Source organism: Papaver somniferum, chromosome 1, assembly GCF_003573695.1.
Source record: "Papaver somniferum cultivar HN1 chromosome 1, ASM357369v1, whole genome shotgun sequence".
NCBI lineage: Eukaryota > Viridiplantae > Streptophyta > Magnoliopsida > Ranunculales > Papaveraceae > Papaver > Papaver somniferum.
Window position 1 is genome coordinate 85339707 of NC_039358.1, and position 12996 is coordinate 85352702.

Sequence of the window (12996 nt, forward strand, 5' to 3'; positions counted from 1 at the left end):
CATTCCACAGTGCCACTGGCATGCACAGACTATGCCATCCATGCCGCAGTGCCACTGGCATGCGCTAAAGGCGCCACTATACCATTGGCATGTGCCATTATCTCGCTCCAATAGGATGTAGCCATAATCAATGGCTATCCTTCCTCACGAGATACAATCTCAGCCGTCCAAGTTCGCCACCGAACTGACAGGCTTGCGGCAAGTTTTAGGCGACCAGCCGAGATGAGCCTAAAAGCACCACTTGCTACCTTCCTGCGGAAAGTCTCTTGACTTTGACTTGCCACATGTAGCAAACTGTTACATGTTTTCCACGAAAACACTCGAGACATAAAACATGTCACAAACTGGGGGATACTCATCAGGGTATTGGTCTGGCGGTTTACAACGTGCGGCGTGCAATACGCACGTTATAAGAAAGTGTCAGGAAGCGGGACAGTTAGTGGCGGCAAGAAGTAATGGGTGTAAACGGATCCACTTCCTTCATCGTGGAAGCATGGTTTCTGACGGTTACACTTTACTCCACTCTTCCATCACTCAATCGTTCCCACTTCCTACGAGACCAGGATACGTTTAATTATGACTTGTATAAATAGGTTTCACCTATTTCCACTGAACAACAAGTTTTGGTCAGAGAAGAAACAGTATCAAGAAATCACCAAAGAACTGATAGCTTTCATTCCGCAAGCCAGTTCCACTTTCTGATACAAGTCATAAAACAATCACACCTTCAGAATGAACCATTCTGGTCTCAACACTTTCTTCGATTTCCTCCCTAAGACCAACCCTTCTCCTTCACTTTGTGACCGAAGCAAGCCTGAAACGACCATTTCTTGGTTTAGGACAGGATTGTACAAATTGATCTCTCGAATCAAAAGTACTCCCGTACAGTGCATTTTTTAAGGTTTAGATTTGTTTCTCATCCACACACCTGAATTTAACTGGCAGAAACAGTTTTCACCCACAAACACCAACCTATAATTCATCAAACACCTATTTAATTTTTGTTCGTCTTCTAATTCAATGACAGCAGTTCTCTTTCGTTGGTTGTTTCTCGGCTTCAAACTCCACACCAACTGTTAACAATACATACCCATTTCTGTTGTGCCTGTGTTGAACTCGTATAAGCTTCTCAATCTCAATCTGAACTCACGAGCCACTGAGACCTTGGTTAGCCGGCGGTGAGGACTTGGTGTAGAGCTGGTGGAGTTGAAATCAGCTGGGACTGGAAATGAATCAAGAATAAAATTCCGACAAGTTATGTAGGTCAGGAAGTAAAGTAGCAGCAGGTGGCCCTTAACATTATCACGTATGTCTTTAGCAATTATTAGGTAATAGTAGTCTGATTTTGACATATTACAAACTTGTGTTATTCTATGCTTCAAGTCCGTCAATATCCGAGGTTGCCAAACGATGCCATAAGCCCTTATTTCTCTTCTTTTTCATCACATGACTCCAAAATACCTACAAAATGCAAAAGAAAGTGTAATATCCACTAATACAAGAGAATTCACTAAGAAAAGCATAGGTATTTGATATTCAAATGATGTATTAGAGGCTCCTATCAATATTCTCTATTTTATTATTTAGACTTTCTATATTTTTTTATTAATATTACCGAAAACATATGTGTTATAATCTATAGCGTTGACATAAAAGACTTAAGTCATGTTTATGTGATCTTTGGGATGAGGATTAGAAGACATTCTAATGGTTATATTCTTAGTCATTCTCATTATGTTGTATCTGAGCTTAATCAATACAATCGCTTTGATTGTAAGCCTGCTTGTACTCTATATGATTCTTTTTGTAAACTCAGAAAGAATAAGGGTGATGGAGTATCACAATTTTAATACTCAAGAGTTATATGAATGATTATATTGATTGACACTTGGATATTAGTTTTTAATACCGTCCAAGTTGTTTCTTATAACAATCATACTCACGGATTTATATCTGTTTAATTTGCTGATTACATTAAGAAACAAAGATATAACTCTTTGATAAACTTTTCTTAAGATTGAGTCTGACTGTCAAGTGATTCTCTTGAAAGTATATTGGAGTTAGTTCATACAGATTGCTAAGAAAAATATTAGGTGTGGTTGTTAGACCCCCGTTTTTCACTCTTATCGATTAAAAAGAGTCTGGAAAATTCTGATTCTAAGAAGATTACTCCAGTTCGCGTTTCTGATCTACAACACTCATCATCTGCTTCTCTTTCACCTTCACCACCACCTGCTCATGCTGCTAAAAAGCGTCGTCGAAAACTTGCTTTTCTTCTAGATGATGATGAAGAAGAATATGTGAATCACATATTCACATCAACAAATCATCAGATCCATTCGTAGGAGAAGAAGATATTTCTGAGATAAACATATATCAACTATTCTTCGTCTTTTTGGAAGTGAAATTAAACCTAAGAGAGCTAGAAATCTTGTAAATGATTTTGATAGGGTTGCTTCTGAAAATGCGTGGGTCTAAGAACCTCACCCAATATTTCGATTAACAATCTGTATGGACTAACTCTAATATACTTTTAAGAGAATCAACTAGACAGTCAGACTCAATCTTAATAAAAAGTATATCAAGCAAATAGAAATCTATATTCAAGCAGAAATCTGCGAGTCTTTATTAAATACAAGAGATATAAACTTGGATGGTACCAAAGAACAATATCCAAGGATCAATCAATTTCCAATCAACAACCAAAGGTTGGATTTCACAATTGATCGATACAACGCACAACCTGTGATATTTCATTTATATAACAAAATACAATGCAGAATAGAAATAACACAGACACCAGAAGTTTTGTTAACAAGGAAACCGCAAATGCAGAAAAACCCAGGGACCTAGTCCAGATTGAACACCACACTGTATTAAGTCGCTGCAGACACTAGCCTACTACAAACTAACTTCGGTCTGGACTGTAGTTGAACCCCAATAAATCTAACACTGATTCAAGGTACAGTTGCGCTCCTTACGTCTCTGATCCCAGCAGGATGCTACGCACTTGATTCCCTTAGCTGATCTCACCCACAACCAAGTGTTGCTACGACCCAAAGTCGAAGACTTGAATAAACAAATTTATATCACACACAAAAGTCTATGATAATAGATAAATCTATCTCCCACAGATAAACCTAGGAGTTTTGTTCTGTCTTTTGATAAATCAAGGTGAACAGGAACTAATCGATAACCCGTACTTATATTCCCGAAGAACATCCTAGAATTATCAATCACCTCACAATAATCTTAATCGTATGGTAGCGAAACAAGATATTGCGGAATCACAAACGATGAAACGAAGATGTTTGTGATTTTTTTTATCTTGCCCTATCGGAGATATAATCTCAAGTCAATTCTTTCAATTGAACTCGTACGATAGAAAATGACAAGATCAGATCGCTCAACTACAAGATAAGTAGTTTCGTCTGGCTTCACAATCCCAATGAAGTCTTTAAGTCGTTAACCTACAAGGTCTCGAGAAGAAACCTAAGGTTAAAGGAGAAACGACTCTAGCTAAACCAACTAGTATCACACAGGAGGTGTGGGGGTTAGTTTTTCCAATTGCTAGAGTTCTCTTTTATATAATTTTCAAATCAGGGTTTGCAATCAATGTTAGCTTAGTAACAAAGCATTCAATATTCACCGTTAGATGAAAACCTGATTAGATACAAGCTAATATCTTTCAACTGTTAGATCGAAACTTAGCTTTTCATACACAAATGAAATGTATTTCATTTAGGTTTGAGTAACCGTACCTAAACGTGTACACTTAGTTGGTTCACAAATAGTTAACCAATGGTTAGCCATATGAGCACTTTCATATTAACCGTATTCATCTTCCTCATAACTAGTTCAAAAGACTTCAAAGAACTAGTTGAAGAGTTGTTCAATTGCTTAGCTCTTTATACATAGACACAATTGAAACAAAATCGGTTTGATTCATTTGAATCAATTCATGAATAATATAGCCACGGTTTGCAAAGATTGCATTCCTTATAATTTATTGTTTAAGTTCATGAACTACCGATTTGAGAAAATAACCAGCTTGGGTACGCGTACGGGTATGCGTACCTTAGCAACCGGATTGAGTTGGTTTTGGTTTTCAAACTCAGCAGAATTTTTCGGGTAGAAAAGTTTCGTCAGTACGCGTACGGGTACGTGTACCCAACCTGTCTCCTTTACCAATTCTGTATGCACACATATGCACGCACTTCGTTTCCGGTACATGGATTTATACACTAATGTGCGAACACACTATATATGCTTATATCCATAGATGGTTACATAATCTCAACTCTACATTTCAATCATTGAAACATTCTTCTATAATGTTATAATAGTCGTTATTCACAACTATCATCATCAAAGCAATTTTCAAGAGATTGAAACGTCATCATGACTTTTATCACGGGTAAAGATGAAAATGGTTAAAGCGAAAGCTTACCAACACATATTTCGAGAAATAGATAGGCGAGATATACTCGGCTCGAAATAGCAAATGTGTATGTATGAAAACTATCATACTTATAATGCAACATGATTAGGATGAAAGAAATACAGAGATTGCTGGAGATGAGAAGAGACTGAAAGAGCTGCGAATAGACGATATTAATCAAGAGATTATAGAAAAGATAAAAGGGATAAAAGGAATCGTATTAAATGATAATAATATTGATTGATTGATAATAAGATTGATTACCCTAAAACAAACGTATGCATGTTTATATAGACTACTCGTTAACTAAAGAACTAGAGTTCTAAATAAAGAAAAATACTAGAAAGGAAATAATAATAACTTGGGAAACAAGATAGAATGAGATATATGTCCTGCATCAGTCCACCCTTCTTGGAAAAACTCGTCCACGAGTTGTCATCACAGTTCATGGGTTGTGTTCTTCAATGGAGAGCGCAGACGTAAACTTCAACAACTTACCCCGATCAAACACAAAGTTCACGTCATTAGTGGAGGTATTGTTATCAGTTATGCAAGCAGTGACCACGAGCATAGGGAACGCTTCTCCCAAATTCTGAGCTACACATTTGAATGCACATTCAACTGACTCTTTCTTCCGCCGGTCCAGGAATTGGAAAATCTCATTGAGTTTATTACCAAAATGTTTGTTTTGGAATGGAATCCACAAACCAAGTCTTTTATCTTCAACGTACCGTCTAACGTCAATCGTATTATCCAGTATTGTCCCAACTATAAGTGAGATGAGATACCGCGGAAATGAGATACCATTCCATTTTTCCGCGCCATTTGTTGAATTAACTAATTAAAATGCAGCAACAACACAAAAGAACTCTTCTTCCGTGGCGTGTAATGGAATTAAAGCATGAGGTGTGTTTAACGGCTGCCAAAAAATCTTGTCGATGACTTTTTTCCAATGGTCCGTCAAGACACCTCCTAGCTTCAGCTGATTTAGAATGCAGTAGATCTTCTCTTCGGCCATCGGGAATGTCCAAAATGTTGTATAGTGCACTGAATCAACGAAAGCTGGCCTTGTCATAAATGTCCTTCTTTCTTCCAATGCGAAACGCTTGAACTCATTAGTTATGGAATCTGCAAGCATTGTCGTAGTAGATTGGTCTCCAATGGTTTTGGTTGCCCAAACTTTAGCCAGAATAGTTTGCTCAGTTGGTTCCTTAAATAATGAAGTGCGTTGATCATCCTAACTAAATCTCGGCTTTCTGCTGACACTAATCTAGCTGGTGGAAATGACACTTTTTGCAGCTTAGTTCTTACGACATTTGCAGTCACATCACTAGTGGCTGTAATATAGTCGACCATGCAAGTAGTATCCACGAGCACAAATAGTGCTTCTCTGGAATGCGTAGCGACATCCTTGAACGCACATTCCATTATTATCGATGAGATTACTTCGGCTCTCTCGTAGTAATTCCCAAGGTTTTTGGGAAAAGCTAAATCCATATGACTATCAGTACGTCTCGGAGCGAAAAATACATTAAACCGTTCACCAGTGATGCAATTCATTTTAGCACCTATTGTCGTGTAACCAAGAGACCGATGATAATTTCCAGTACAGTGTACATTGTTCTTATGGACCCGAAAGGTTCTAATGGAAATATCCAAGTCTCTACAAACCATCGACATACTAAATACACGTAGAAACGCTGAAGTATGATATGGAGACAACTTGAGATTTAAAAGTGGTATAAGGTCATCACCAACGATCATATAATTTATGTGTGGTGGTTTGTTTTCTCCTAATGACATGAAAGTGATATGTCCACCCTTTTTAATCATTGTGGGAAACAAGCTGTACCCAACAGCTACTTCAAGAGCCGTGATAAACTTATCTTCACAATCAAGCAACTGTATAACTGGACCAAACATTCCACGAATATTAGGATCAAATTTCTCACTTGGTTCCGATGGTTCTATCTTAAACAAAGATGAATGAATTCCATATGCAACGTCAGGATTAATATGCGCAACTGTCCATCTTATACTCAGACATTGCACCAAAGTGTTCCTCTTGCAAATATCAATCTTTGGACATGCGTTCATGTTGTCCCTTAACTTCACTACAAAATCTTTTGCCAATGATACTCTCTCCGTGTTTAAAAAAAATCGACCTCATTCCAGCGTAATTCTCACTAGTCATATCTTTTTCAAATCGAAAATCATACACATATATAGACATACAAGACGACATGGAAGAAAACCCACAAGATGATTCAACAAGTTGATCCTTGCTAGGGTTTATATATGAGATCATACGTGTTTCACCTTGATTAAGAACTTCATTATTCTCAACAGTAGATAAAGAAAATAAATCGGAATCATAATCAGCTGGTTTGTAAGGATTTGAAAACTCACCAATAACCATTTGAGAAACATGCGAAACCTTGTCAACCAGATTCTCGTCTGCCTTAGCAGCAAGGTTCTCTTCATCCTTGTCTTCAATTAGCGACGACGGAGGACTAGTAGAAAGGGCCATAATAATAGTTTCCTTTGAATTATAAGAAACTTCGTTCAACTGATTTTCATCCTCTTTTTGAGAAGTAGTTACGCCTTCCTCATAAGTTGATCCAATACAGTCCTGTCCAACATAAGTAACGGGAACAATTCCATTGCCCTCAGAAGACGTTGAATCTTCGTGAGTTGAAAACAAAACTTCTGTAACCTGATTTTCCTCCTCCTTCTGAGAAGTAATTTTAATTTCTTCTTCTGGAACAACAACTTTCATCTCTTCTTGGTTAACTGAAGTAGTCGAAACAGCTAGGGAACCATTATAAGATGATGAATTGTCTTGAACTGCTTGGCCGAAAAGTTTGGCAAATCTAAGTGGATATTCACGTTTAAATTCAGCCAAACCAATCCTAAACTTTTCACGTCTAGCTTCAACAATTAGAAATTGTTCAAGCTTCTCCAAGTTTTGCTCTTCCTCTTCTCTGGCACGATGAAGTTTTTGTAATTCCCATTTTTCTACATAATGAGTTTCCATTATTTTCTGATTAAGTCTTCTAATACTTTTCGATAATCGTAGTCTAAGCTTCAGAAGATCTTCCATAGGTACTGCATTCATGATAAAAAAAAACGAAACAAGAAAACTAGGTTTTTGTTTTTTTTATAAGGAATAGGGTTTTGAGTTTGCGTTGCGGAAGCGGTGTTAAAGGATCGAATCCTAGATAAAAATCTAGGAAAATAGCTCTGATACCAACTAATGTAGCACGATTAGGATGAAAGCAATACAGAGATTGTTGAAGATGAGAAGAGACTGAAAGAGCTGCGAATAGACGATATTAATCAAGAGATTATAGAAAACATAAAAGGGATAAAAGGAATCGTATTAAACGATAATAATATTGATTGATTGATAATAAGATTGATTACCCTAAAACAAACGTATGCATGTTTATATAGGCTACTCGTTAACTAAATAACTAGAGTTCTAAATAAAGAGAAATACTACAAAAGGAAATAATAATAACTTGGAAAACAAGATAGAATGAGGTATATATCCTGCATCAACTTATACAACTTTTGTCTCAAGAGTAGGAGATAGAGTAGATAGACTTTTGAGTGATAGATAAGTTCAAGTCTCCACATACCTTTTAGTCGGATGAAGTTCCACCAGTTCCTTGAGTAGTTCTTCGTCTTCGTAAGATGCTTCTGGTGGAGTCTGGAGCTCAACTACACTTAACTATCCTAGTCCGAGACTTAGCTATAAGTAGACTAGAAATCAAGACATATAGTTTTGACAACTAAATTTGACAAAAAATCTTGAGATAGCAACGCTTGCGAGTTTGACCGAGCAATGCTCTAACAGCTTCTTCTCAATCTGAATCATCAACAAATCTGATTCAATCATCACCAAGTCCGGTCAGATCATCACCAAATGCTCGTCAAATTTCCCCTGAGAAAGAAGCAATAGTAGAAGATGCATATCATCTGTAAATATGGTGAGAGTGAGTTTAGGGTAAAATAAGTAAATGTTTTATAATTCGGGGGCTGCAAAAAAAATCAAGTCAAAAGTTAAACACATCATTACTTGACAAAGTCAACGCGGGTCAACGTTGGTCTTTAGACCAAACGCAAAGGCAGGTGAAATGTTAGACCAAACCCAGGTTTCGGTCAAAACCTAAGTACCAAAAACCAAATAACCTCTATTATAAAGGTAACCATACGGCGATTTTGGTTTATAAATTTAATGCGACAAATATTAATGAAATCAAAAAAAGGAAAAGTTATTGTTCATGAAAAGACGAGGGTACCCAAATACACCGCAATCTTTTAAATATCAACCTATAAGTCTGATACCAAGTGTGATCGTCTATGGACAAAGTTGAGATAATACAAAAACTATGGTATACACTTTCGGTGATCTTTTATGGATACGAGATCGAGACAATACAACAACAAAGTGTTCACTTGATAATAAGGACGGTATAAACCGAAACACTATATGATCAATATAAAGTGACTAGGATTAACGTACGTGTGTAATTTAATTAATTATAATAAAAATTATTAAGAAAATGACATAACAAGATTTTATTAACGAGGAAAACGCAAATGCGCAAAAACCCAGGACCTAGTGATCTAGTTTTAAATACTCTCAGAACTAAGTCGATGTACAAAATCTAATACCAACTTCGTATACTTGAGACCAAGTAGACTACCCCTAGCTACTTAGTTTCCTCAGTATCCATGCGCCTTCGACTTCTAGAGTCACGCACGTGAATTACCACTCCTTTTGATTGTATCCCAAACAGTAAATGATAAAGTTGTTTGGTAGCCACTTTATTCAATCTTGGTAATAGCATATTTCAGTCATTGACAAAAGCTCTTCCCTTTAAATCGAATAAACTCCTTTGTCTGGTTAGATCAATCTAAACTTTGATCATCGAAATAACCAAATTCTAGATGGCAATCAATCGATACAGAACTCAAAAAGCAACTATATAGTGATGCCAATCTCACGCAACTAGCCAATTAAGTCTATCAAATATAAACACGATTCTAGTTGGATCCCAACCGATCAAGGTTTTGTGCACTAAATTCACAAGATACGAAAACTAATAAGAAAATCTTTTTCGTCTTCAAATCTTTGTTTGTCTTCAATAATAACTTGTACAACACAACTTGAATCCTCTTGTAGTCAATCACACACAGATCGAAGTCTGTTATCAAATTATCACAAGATGTCTTTAGATCCTAAAATGGTTCTAAAGATCATGTTGATACTTTGATCTAGTTTGAGTGAGCCTTATATCTGAAGAGAAGGTTCTATAAAATAAACAAACTAGTTGTAATCAAAGTTTCAACAACCGTTAGTCAATCAAATCAATAACCAAAAACTAAAATGAGTTTCCCACCAACGATACTCGTAGAGCTTCTTGATCCCACATAAGTCTTTAAACGAGCGGTCGTAAGAGATTCCGCCTAATTAGGGTACTTTCCTCTCCAGATAGACGGCTCCACCAAAAAACGACACGAATGAAGTTTGCCTGACTCTTCGGATAGTTTGTTAGAAATGCAAACTCAAGTATTTATAGACCAAGGTTATTTGGGCAACAAGGAAATTCCAAAACTGAAAATATTCTCAAAATATTCATTAAAGTACCAAATTTTGGTTTTCCTATTTCCAATTAATTACCAAACCATATTTCCGAAAAATCACTTATAAAAATTCCATTATTAGTGTAGCACATTAACTAATAATATTTTCCATAGGATATGCTTTAATTGCTGGTAATTAAAACATATATTATGAAAATCATAATTAAATGCTTTTCAATATTTCGGCTTGGGATCACCTTGAGCATAAATGAATATCTTTGAAAAATTAATGATAGGAGTTATGTACATGTTCAAATAATGTCGACATCTTGAAGTTCCTCAGCAAACTCTAATTCCAAGATTCACACAAAATATAAAGAGATATGTGAATATTGGAAACTCGGTTTTGCTCCTTGGGATCAGTTTGTACCATGACTCACAATGTAAGTTATGATCGTCTATACCTTATTTCCCGAGTTAGCTTGTGATCGATTACACCTTGGTTCTCAAAGTACCTTGTGACCGATTACAACTAATTTCCCAAATTAGCTTGTGACTGGTTACACCTTGCTTCCAAAAGGTAGATTGTGACCGATTACAACTAACTTCCCAATGTAAATTGTGCCCAGTTACACCATGCTTCACAAAGTAGCTTGTGACCGATTACAGTTTGTTACACAGTATAGGCTATGACCGGCTATACCTCAATTCTCAACATAAGTTAAGATAGGTTCTACCTTGTCATCTTGCATTGGTCATCCAAAAGATATTCAATAAAGAACCAAACCAATCATGATTTCCTTTCGATTACGAAACAAGTTGGTATGTGTACTATCTTTAAACAAATGTTATAATACATAGTTTTCTATGATGAAATCACACCTATATCTTACACATTATCAAGTAACTAAATATAAAGATTATGTTGATGTCGTATTTACGAATTTCCAGAATATAAGCGTTTATACTTTGTAATTCAATAAATTTCTTGGCACTTTGATCATAATGATATGACCAAGTCTAACCGCTAGAGTATTATATATATATATAGCTTCGCATGTTATATTTTTAATATAATCCGACTTGAAAGATACATTAGGAATGGAAACAAGATCAAGTCAATATTACCAACCTCAAGTGGATGATATCTTCGTTGTAGTCGTTACTTCTTCACATTCTTCAGGTCTTCGGAGTAATACTTGTACGTCTCAACATTCCTATACTTTCTAGTCTAACCTAAACGAAGTTGACTGTAGTATTTAATCAAGCGACTCTAGATGAGTTTTGATACTAAAATACAACAACCAAACTTGACATACCAATGCTTGGTGAGTTCAACTAAGCTATGCTCTAACAATCAAGATCTCAAATTATTCCTTAGAATAATGACCTCGTTGATTCAAGGGTGAATACCTGACTATAGATAAAACATTAATACTTAGACTTCGGACGGACCGACTATGAATATGAACTTGTAGTAAACTTGAACCAGTTTAAGATAATAAATTATATTAATAAAAATCAACTGTCTCAACCAAAGGCTCCAACTGATTCCAAAAGTGAAATACCTCATTCTCCAGTTAATGATGGAAGGAGAAAATTCTATCAAGCTCCAAAGCATGCACATACAAATTCAGGTAACAACAAGCATTTTATTGTGGAAAACCAGGTCATTTACAAGGAGATGCAGACTTCGTAAAAGACATGAAATAAGATCCGTGATTTGTTGATAAAAAAACAAGATTTTGTGCTCCCAACAACACAAATTTACAAGAGATCAGTTCTTCCAATATCCCCCCAAGGAAGTTTGGAAAAGACGTTGCGAAAACAAATAGATCATTTGCTCATAAACCAACTCAGAAGTGGATACTAAAAAGTATGAATAGAATAAGTGTCAGGATAAATGAACTTCCAGAAAAGAGATCGATGAAGAAATTCCATGACGACTATATAAGTCAAATCAACAATTTCAATTTTTCTGACCATATTTTGACAATCAAACAACAAAATAAATCATTGGTCGTTAGGTAGGGAAGAAGATTACATTCATTAGAGTTTGATAAGCAAGGGGGGTACTTTTTAATATACAAAATTTTCTTGAGATGAAATGATGAAGAAGGACAAAAGAACGATGGAAGATTAAAAATAATGGTTGTTAGGTTCGGAAGGGTAGTGAATTGGTTTGGGGTTGGGAAGAAAAAGAATTTGGTGAGGGTACTAAGGTAAATTTATCCTGTTCGGACACCCCTTAGCCCAAAAAAGAGTCCACTTAAAATTGGCATACACAATTAATATGGGTATACCCCAATCCGGCCATGATAATTTTAAATCCTCTTTTCAAGGTGTTTCTTTATTCTTTAGCCGAGTGGCTCACCAAAATTTTTATTCCAAAAAAAAGGTTTTTCCGACCAATAAAAAATGATGAGGGTTACCTTATCTTTTGATATGAGAGTTTATATTATCCAGGATTTTAAGTCTTTAACGCAAATATTAAGACGTACAAAACTTATAACCCAAAAGCAAAATAATTCATAAATACTTTTAGCTACCCTAATGTTAAATGTTAAATTCTAGTTTGGTCACTGTTACCCAACAAAGATGAAAGGGGAACAAAATGCATGAGCTACCTACCAAACCTTATCGTACAACATTTCTGTTTCACCTTCTTTTTTTTTTGCTGCCAAAGAAATAATTTATTGATTACGAAACTGAAACATTGTCTGCTAACAAAAGACTCTCAATAATACTGGGAGGTTTATCAAACCATTCCCTAGTGACTCCATTACTCCTGTTGTGTTTCGCTAGGTTATCAGCAGGTTTATTGCAACTTCTAGGAACAAAATGGCATTCCCACTGTGGGATATTTTTAAGATAATCAATGGCGTCAAGTAGAATGTCCTCATTCTCCCAGGCTATCACCGGTGCAGAGTTGTTGATGTAATTTTCAATTCCCTTCAAGT